At 45.7% G+C, this 8,283-nt stretch overlaps 2 non-coding genes across 2 annotated transcripts; one reads left to right on the top strand and one right to left on the bottom strand.

The window, feature by feature from the left end:
- The first annotated feature begins 322 nt into the window (after positions 1-322).
- On the top strand, positions 323-396 carry TRNAN-GUU (transfer RNA asparagine (anticodon GUU)). Its single transcript has one exon. It is a non-coding gene; the product is annotated as a tRNA-Asn (tRNA).
- A 6,753-nt stretch (positions 397-7,149) lies between these two features.
- On the bottom strand, positions 7,150-7,222 carry TRNAV-AAC (transfer RNA valine (anticodon AAC)). Its single transcript has one exon. It is a non-coding gene; the product is annotated as a tRNA-Val (tRNA).
- Positions 7,223-8,283: the final 1,061 nt, after the last annotated feature.

The following is an 8,283-nucleotide window of genomic DNA, read 5'->3' as shown; positions in this document are numbered from 1 at the left end:
ACGGGGAGCCATCACGAAGCCCACGGGGCGTTCAGCTTCCCTTGGGCCCCACTCGGCTCAGGCCGGTAGGGTCGCGACCCCTGGCGTCTTCGGGGCGCTGGCAACTGCGGCGGGTGTGGAGCAAGGCGCGGCGGAGACGCTCTGCTCCCTTCTGCCTTCGGAATCGCCCGACGCACGGCTTTCCCACGGAACGAACGCGCTGCGTCGACTCCACGTCTCCGGTTGTCCGAAGCTTGGAGCCAGCTCCTCAGTCCTGCGAAAGGCGGACTTGCTCTCTATGGAGATGAGGTGGGGGAGGGGAGAGGAAGGGCGACTTGCAGGTGTCTCTGTGGCGCAATCGGTAAGCGCGTTCGGCTGTTAACCGAAAGGTTGGTGGTTCGAGCCCACCCAGGGACGGGCCTTATCGTTTTAGAGTGTAAAGGGTTTGCGGTTGTTTCTACCCTGTACATTGCTCTAAAAGTGCAGAAGCCCTCCATTACCCTTTTGTCCCCCAAGTCTTATGCACAACAGGAGGACGTAAGCCGAGATCATCACTGATCCTCACAGAAGAGCTCTGGAGGAAAACAGGTCACTTGGAATCCAGGATTCCTCATCTCATCGTTATCTTCTGGGTTCCTTTTAGCAATGAAGTTTCTTCCATTGTTTGTTTGTACTAGTATTTATTGAACCCTTTCCATATAACTTTGAAATTAATTTGGTCCTATGCTTTTTTTTTTAACAAATAAAAAATCATTCGTGTGCACATGTCTATAGGGTAGAGTTCTGGAAGAGCAACTGCTCTATCATAGTATTTACATGGTTTTGTATATGGTTCCATTCTCTCACCTTCGTTGGCTTATTAGCTATAACTCTTTCTTTTGCTGTTTTAGCGACTGCTTTAGGCTTTACAGCGTACATCGGTAACTTACCACAGCCTGCCTGCCAGCGATGCCACACCTCTTCACATTTCTCCCCTGCCGGCCTTTATGCTATTGTCATACATTTTACTTTGCATATGTTATAAACCCCACAATCCATCGTTGTTACTTTTCGTTAAACTGTCCCATGTTTTTAATAAGATTTAAATAGTAATAATAATACCAATAATAAAAATAAATGTTGTATATTTTCCCTGCAGATGCCATTTTGGTTGTCCATCAATTTGTGTACATCCAGATTTCCATCTGGTGTGAGTTTCCTTTTTCCTGGAGGACTTCTTTAACATTTCTTGTAGTGTGGGTCTGCTGGTGATGAAGTCTTTCAACGTTTGTATGTCTGTAAATTTTTCACCCTTATTTTTCAAAGACTCTTTGGGGGGAAGAAGCATAGAATTCTACGTAAACTTTTTTTTCCCCTCAGTCCTTTAAAGATGTTGCTTCACTATCTTCTTATATCCACTGCTTCTGATGAGAAATATGCTATAATCTTTATTTTTTTCTGTATGCAGCATGTCTTATTCTCCTGCCTTCTTTTGAGATTCCTTCTTTTTCAATGGATTTGAGCAGTTTAATTATAACGTGTTAGGTGTGGTTTTCTTCACGTTCCTTGTGTTAGGGTTCATTAGGTTCCTTGGATCAGTGGGTTTATAATTTTAATTATGATTGGAATGTTTTCTGTCATTGTTTCTTCAAAAATCTTTTCTTCCGGGCTTGCCTGGTGGCGCAGAGGTTGAGAGTCCGCCTGCCGATTCAGGGGACACGGGTTCGTGCCTCGGTTCGGGAGAATCCCACGTGCCGCGGAACGGCTGGGCCTGTGAGCCATGGCCACTGGGCCTGCGCGTCTGGAGTCTGTGCCCCGCAACGGGAGAGGCCACATTAGTAAGAGGCCCGCGTACCGGAAAAAAGAAAAAAAAAATTTTTTTTTCTTGCATAAAATTCCCCCCCCCCCCCCCCGCCAGTGTTTTCAGGGACTCCAATTATATTAGGTCTTTTAAAGTTGCCCTAAAAAATAAATAAATAAATAAGTAAAGTTGCCCTAGCCTTCACTTATGCATGCTCATTAAAAAAAAATTTTTTGACTGTGAATTTCATTTTGGATATTTTAAAATTGTGGCTTTGTGTTCCACAGTCTTTTTTTTTTTTCTGCAATGTCTCATCTGCTGTTAATTCTAACTGGTGAATATATTATCCCAGACATTATATTTTTCATCTCTGAAGTTTGATTCTCAACTTTTGTATATGTTCTACATCTCTACTTAACTGTTTGGACATATGTAACACAGTTATAATAACTATTTTAATATCCTCTCTACTAATTTTAAATTATATCAATTCTGGTTCATTTTTGATTGACTGATTATTTCCTCCCTATGGGACATATTTTCCTGCCTCTTTGCATGGCTGGTATTCTTTGATTGGATGCCAGACCTTGTCAGAGTTTCCCTTTTGGGAAACTGGCTATTTTGGCATTCCTGTGAAACTTGAGATTCATTCTGGGGAGCAGTTAAGTGACTTGTAATCAGTTTAATGTCTTTAGATCTTACGTTTATGATTTCTAGGTAGATCAGTCTAGGACTGAGTGTTCCCACTAGTGAGGCAAACTTCCTGAGGGCTCTTGCCAATGGCCAATGAATGATGGACTACCATAGTCCAGTATGGCTGGTGGGACTAAGATTTTCTGCCCTGTGTGAGTACCAGGCACAGTTCCATGATCTTTTCAGAATTTTCTTTCCTTGGCTTCATGCAGTTCCTCTGCAAGTAGACCCTGATCAGAGCTCTGCTGACTACCTGAGGAAGATCTTTTTCATATGTCTGGATTGTCTCTTCCATCTCTCTCATCACTGGATCTTTGTCCTATGGACTCCAGCTACCTTGCTCTCCACAGACCCTCAGCTTTATCTCCTCTATCGAGGACCTAGCCTCAGATCCTCCTCTTCATGCCCAGCTTTGAATCTCTCTGGAAGCAGTAAGCTGGGCCAATGGTAGGGCTCACCTTGTTTGTTTGTCTCCTTTGTTGCCGGATTTCCAGTGTCTGGAAAACTAGCCTTTCATGTATTTTTCTCTTTTGCTTTTCTTGGGGGCAGGGGAGAAGGGGAGGGTGAGATTTCAAGCAAGAGGGTAAATATACAATAATTTCTGTCACTCCACATTTGCCAGAAGCTGAAGGCATCTTTTTATATGTTCCTAGTTTGGCTTCAATAGGAGTTGTGCTTATTTATATTCCAATGTATTATTCCAGCTTGATGAAAGACCCTTTTTCCTGCCAGTACAACAAGCTTTGTACATCTATCTGATATTCTAAGAAGGGAAGTGGTGCCCTCTGGGCTCAACTAAGCAAGAAATACAACAGAAAGACAATGCGGACATTACCCAGAGACACCTACTGCATATGTTCAGCAACTAAACCTCCAAGATGTTTAGAAAGTCTTCCAACAATTGTAATTGTTTTCAGCGGTGACCTACATAATCGGGTCCAGAGAAGACTGATTAGAATGACCTGAGATTGCTTCCTGCCAAGTAGCTTATTGGTTGGAGGTGGGGAAACCATTGGTCTCAGACATTTGTTCCTCTTCCCTTTCCTATGTGAATTGCACTTTTGCCTTTGTTGAAGGCACACAATCTAATGACTGAGTGCATCCTATACCAGGGTGAACTAGCATACTGATAACTGTCACTATGTAATTCCTTGACAGTGTTTGGCTATTTATGAAAAAACAAATTACCCCATTTGAGACAAATCATTAGAACCAACAGAATCCTACTGCTGATAATGCATCAGGTGCAGACCTGGACACAAAGTTATTGGCTCACCTTCCCTTGGTTCTTCTGTTGACTCTCATGAGCATAATTGAGCTCTTTGGCTTTTACACACTAAATATGGTTCTTGGACAATCACTCTCTCTCTCAATCTCTCTCTCTCTCTCTCTCTCTCTCTCTCTGTTTGTCTTTGTCTGTCTGTCTCTCTCTGTCCCTTATACTCTAGACTGCCCCCAATCTTACCCACTTTTCTCTCCTCCTCTTCTGCTTTCCAGGATCTCTCATTAGAATGCCTTCAATCACTGAGCACATGTTAGGGGCTTGCTAAATGCCAGGCCCTACTCTGGGAGAGATACTGCATAGTGAGCAAACCCAAGGTCCCTGCCCTGCTGAGCCCACATCTGGAGGCATCCAAAAAAAAAAAAAAATTGTGGCAGGAGCACAACAGCTTGGCACTGTGTCCTTTCCAGGTGTGTCCTCCCACCCCTCTCCCGGGGCACTAGCAGTGAAAAAGAAGACAAGGAAAGCCTAACAAAGAAGGGGAAAAGGGTGACTCATGATCTAGAAGGCAGGTAACAAAGATCAACCCCCTACACAAATTTTTAAAAAATAAAAACACTTCAGGAAAACAGCAAGTGTCCAGTGACAGCTCCTTAATTCCTGGAGCAGACATTGCATGTGTTTTACACTTCTTAAAAATGACAGTGTTGGCCATGCTCACAAACATCCCTTAAAGTACTGACATTTCCTCTTAACCTGTTACCATATGGCCACTTTATAATCTATAAAAATATGAGGCAAATGACTGAAAAATGGTAGGTGGAATAATTAACACAGTTACTTCTAGAATTATAAGACTTAATCTCCATTTAAAAGATATCATATGGTATATTTAATTTACTGCAACACGTATTTTTAAATCTTATAAACGTAAATATTTATGGAATTTAAGTTTGCTTATTGGACCAGTAAAAATAATACAGCAAAATTAGGCAGTTCAGTGTCATTAGGATTTTGAAGAGAAAATAAATCTGAGACTTCTACAAAAATAGAACTGGAGTTCTTTGCTACCAATATTTTCTTCATTATTAGAAGAAAATAGCTCTTAGAAATTATTAAATTGGTGAGATGCATAAAAGGAGTCATCTTTATAAGTATGACATGACAAAAACATTGTCTATGCCGTTATATGTCAATTATTAGAATTCTTTAAAGTCTTTAAAAGTGTTTTGTTTTCTTTTTTGTTTTTGCTTTTGTTTTTTTACCTAGCACTGAAGACCACAAATTTATCCAGAGCTAAACTTCCCCCAACCCCCTGCCCCGAGTTACATGTCACCAAGAAAGAAAGTTCAAGAACAAAACCCAACCCATGGATGCCATCCCCTGGGATCCTGGAACTAGAAGCTCAGTGACTACCCCACTTTGGAGAGAGGCACAATGGAATATGTTCTGCAAACCAGGATGCCTCTGTCTGCTTGGACTCAGACTGGACCCTGGCCCAGGTCAAGGCCAAGACAAGACTAAGTACCATTATCACAAGGCAGCCACCCCCCTGACAGCACCCATGCAGACAATTCTGGGAAGCTCTTGAGAACTTTCCCTCTCCCTTTAATGTATTTACCACCTGCTCCACTCATCCTCCCACCACAGGAAAGATCCTTCACCTTTCTGTCCAGTCAGAACCCTTTATGCTCCCTGCAGGGCACAGAGAGCCAGGTAAGCGCCAAGGGGGCAGTTGCACCTCCCTGACGGTTACTCCCAAGGTAGGTGGTTCTAGCACTCAGATTGACCAAAGACCTCACTGGCCACCAAGGGAACCAGGAGGAGTCTGGAGTGCAGACGGTCTGGGGGGACTCCTAAAAGCACAGGGCATGCCTGGCCTGCACTTGGGGGAGAGCCGAATAAAACACCACCTGAAGCTCCTCTACAGCCTAAAGAGAACAGATTCCAGGTTTCTGAAGTGGCAAGAAGGGCCTCCTCATGAAGACAAAGCTTCCTCCTGTCCTTGGAGGACAGGTCCCGCAGAAACTGGTTTTGAAGGAGATGTCAAAGGAAAGGAGCAACAGTGGCCTAACCAGTGATCTTGAGTTGAGATGTCTGTAAGTTACTCTCAAATGGTGTAGCAAATCATGTATATGGAGAGAGAGTGAGAAAGCAAGCTTGGAAAATGTTAACTGTGAGATTAGGTACAGAATAGACAATGCTAGTATTTCAAATTTTTGTATATTTAAAAGGTTTTATGTTTTTGTTTTCTTAATGAGTTTTTCGAAGTTAAGTCCCAGGTTCTCTTTGGATGAAAACTCCATATGTGAGACACTAGGTTTCTGAAATAAAGGAAGAAAAGAGTGGAGTGGAGGGCAGAAGTCCTGGTGGTTCATCACATTTCCCCTCCCCCACATGGAGGGTGCCTGGCAATAGGAACCCTGAAGAGGGTCTTGCATCGCCCTTCTGGCAAACTACCTCTGTTCGGGAAGAGGAAGATTTAGCGCAATTTAGAGCTTTGCTGACCTGGAATCGAATCCGGGCCGCAGCAGTAAAACGCCAAATTGTAGCTACCAGGCAACCTGACATAACAAACCTCCATAATTTGGCTTCTCCAGTTGAAAACTGTAAGAATAAGGTTAGATTTTTGAGAATGGCAGAGCAGAAAAGGAGGCGATTCCCAGCGGCCCGCGGCTGAAGGCAGCTGTGCAGGGCTCCCAGCCCTTGCGCCGCTGCTCATAACTTTTCAACTCTCCTGGGTGACGCTTTGGGCTCTGAGGCCAGGCCGCAAGGTAACTGGCTGGGTTCCATCCTGGTCTAGCTTTAGCGCTGTGTGCGGCAGAGCCAAGGTCATGCTCTCTTTCTGAACCTCGGTTTCCTTATGTGTCAGGTGCTGACTTGGCTCTCAGCAGCTGATGAGCGATTCCGTCTACTTCCTCATCTCTGACCTCACTACAGGGGCTCTCCTGATAATGGCACGTGTAAGGACTCCTTTACGTGCCCCTACCAGCTGCAATTCTGGAGCCTGAAATTCGTCTACGTGTCTTTGGGTCGAGCACCCGGTGCGGAGTTGGGTCGGTCTCTCTTGTTCTGTCACGCAAATCAACGTGTTCCGCAAGCGTGCTGAGGTGGGGTAAGCAAGTGAGCTTCACAGGGATAAACTTCTTGTTTCCAGAGACAAAACACGTGTCAGTGTGTAGAGGAGATTTAGGTGCCACATGAGAAGGTGAGGGGATTTCCGAATGTAAAGATAACCTTAACTTGGCTTTGTCCTGTGCCCTTCTTGGTCTGTCTGTGGCCTTGTCTTCAAAGTGACACAGAGCAGACAAAGGAGGGATGGTTGCCAGTGCTGAGCAGGCTTTCAGGCAATAAGGGAACTCCTCCTGTATTTTGGGGGGATAAAAATACAGCTGCACGCGCTACCTCAATCCATCCCACTTGCCCCGTTTTTTGGTGTTTAAACGTGAATGTTAGTTTCAGAAAAGAATCGACGTGTTTCCGCCTGGTTTCGAACCAGGGACCTTTCGCGTGTTAGGCGAACGTGATAACCACTACACTACGGAAACAGCTCTTTCTCAGGCCCCTAACGACACATCCAAGAACTGTATCTCTTGCCACGACTGGCCACAAATATTTTCGAAAGCAAAAGACCTTGGGAGCACAGGCGAGCCCTCAGGTAAGGAGACTGCAGCTCCCCAGAGGCCCTAGTTTAGGGTTCCTCGCCTCCCCTGAAGCGAGGTCCCTGGGGCCCCCACAGCTTCACTTCCCGATCGCGCATCCAACACACAGCTATGCACCGAGTGCAGGGATCGCCCCCGCGGACTCTCCAGCTCCCGGAAGCCCCAGGAGCCGGGGGTTAGGTGAGCCTGAACCCCAGGCGACCTCGCATCCCAGCAGCGTGGACACGACCCCTCCGAGGCTGCGGACCCGCGCCTCGGTGGCCCTTTTCACGGCGCAGGCGGTCAGTGCTCTGGGCTCTCGGAAATGATCGATGCTTCGAATCCACCCGGGAACCGCCCGACCCGCCCTCCCCTCCCTCCCCTCTGCTCCTTCCTCGAAAGCCCTTTCGTAGCAGCTCTTCTCCGGCGTCTCCCGGCAAAGGGGCTTCCTCAGGTTCCTGCCGCTGTGGCTTATTCTAGTCGTGTAGTCGAAGTCCAGTACTTTAATCACACTTTCACGTTTAGCAGGAACCGTAGCAAAGGCTGACGTCTCAGGTTATTTGGCTGTTGGAAAAACATCGAACATCAACGCAGGCTTGTTTTGACTTCGTTTGAAGACCAGGGCCAGCCGCGGAGGACGCAGGCGGGGTCCACGCCGATCTCAAGGCTGTTCATTCCTCCCTCATCGTACTTGACATTCTTCTTGAGGAACAGTTTTGTTTTACCTTTTACAATGTCTGAAACGTCTTTTATTTGCCTTTTACAATTTTCCGGTTCAACAGGTCATGGAGAGCGAATTTTAACCTAGGAAGACGAAGAGGTAAAGGCGGTTTTCCCAGAAAGCCGGTGTCTGGAGGGTGTTTCGTGTTCACCTCACAGCACACGGCCAGCAGGCCGACAACTTTCTTTTTGCTGAAAGACTTTAATGCAACGTTGTCTGTCTGTGTGTCTGTGTCTCCCTGTCTGGT

Source organism: Tursiops truncatus, chromosome 1, assembly GCF_011762595.2.
Source record: "Tursiops truncatus isolate mTurTru1 chromosome 1, mTurTru1.mat.Y, whole genome shotgun sequence".
NCBI classification, from domain to species: Eukaryota; Metazoa; Chordata; class Mammalia; order Artiodactyla; family Delphinidae; genus Tursiops; species Tursiops truncatus.
The sequence above is the reverse complement of the archived record's forward strand: the minus strand, read 5'-3'. Positions and strand labels throughout refer to the sequence as shown.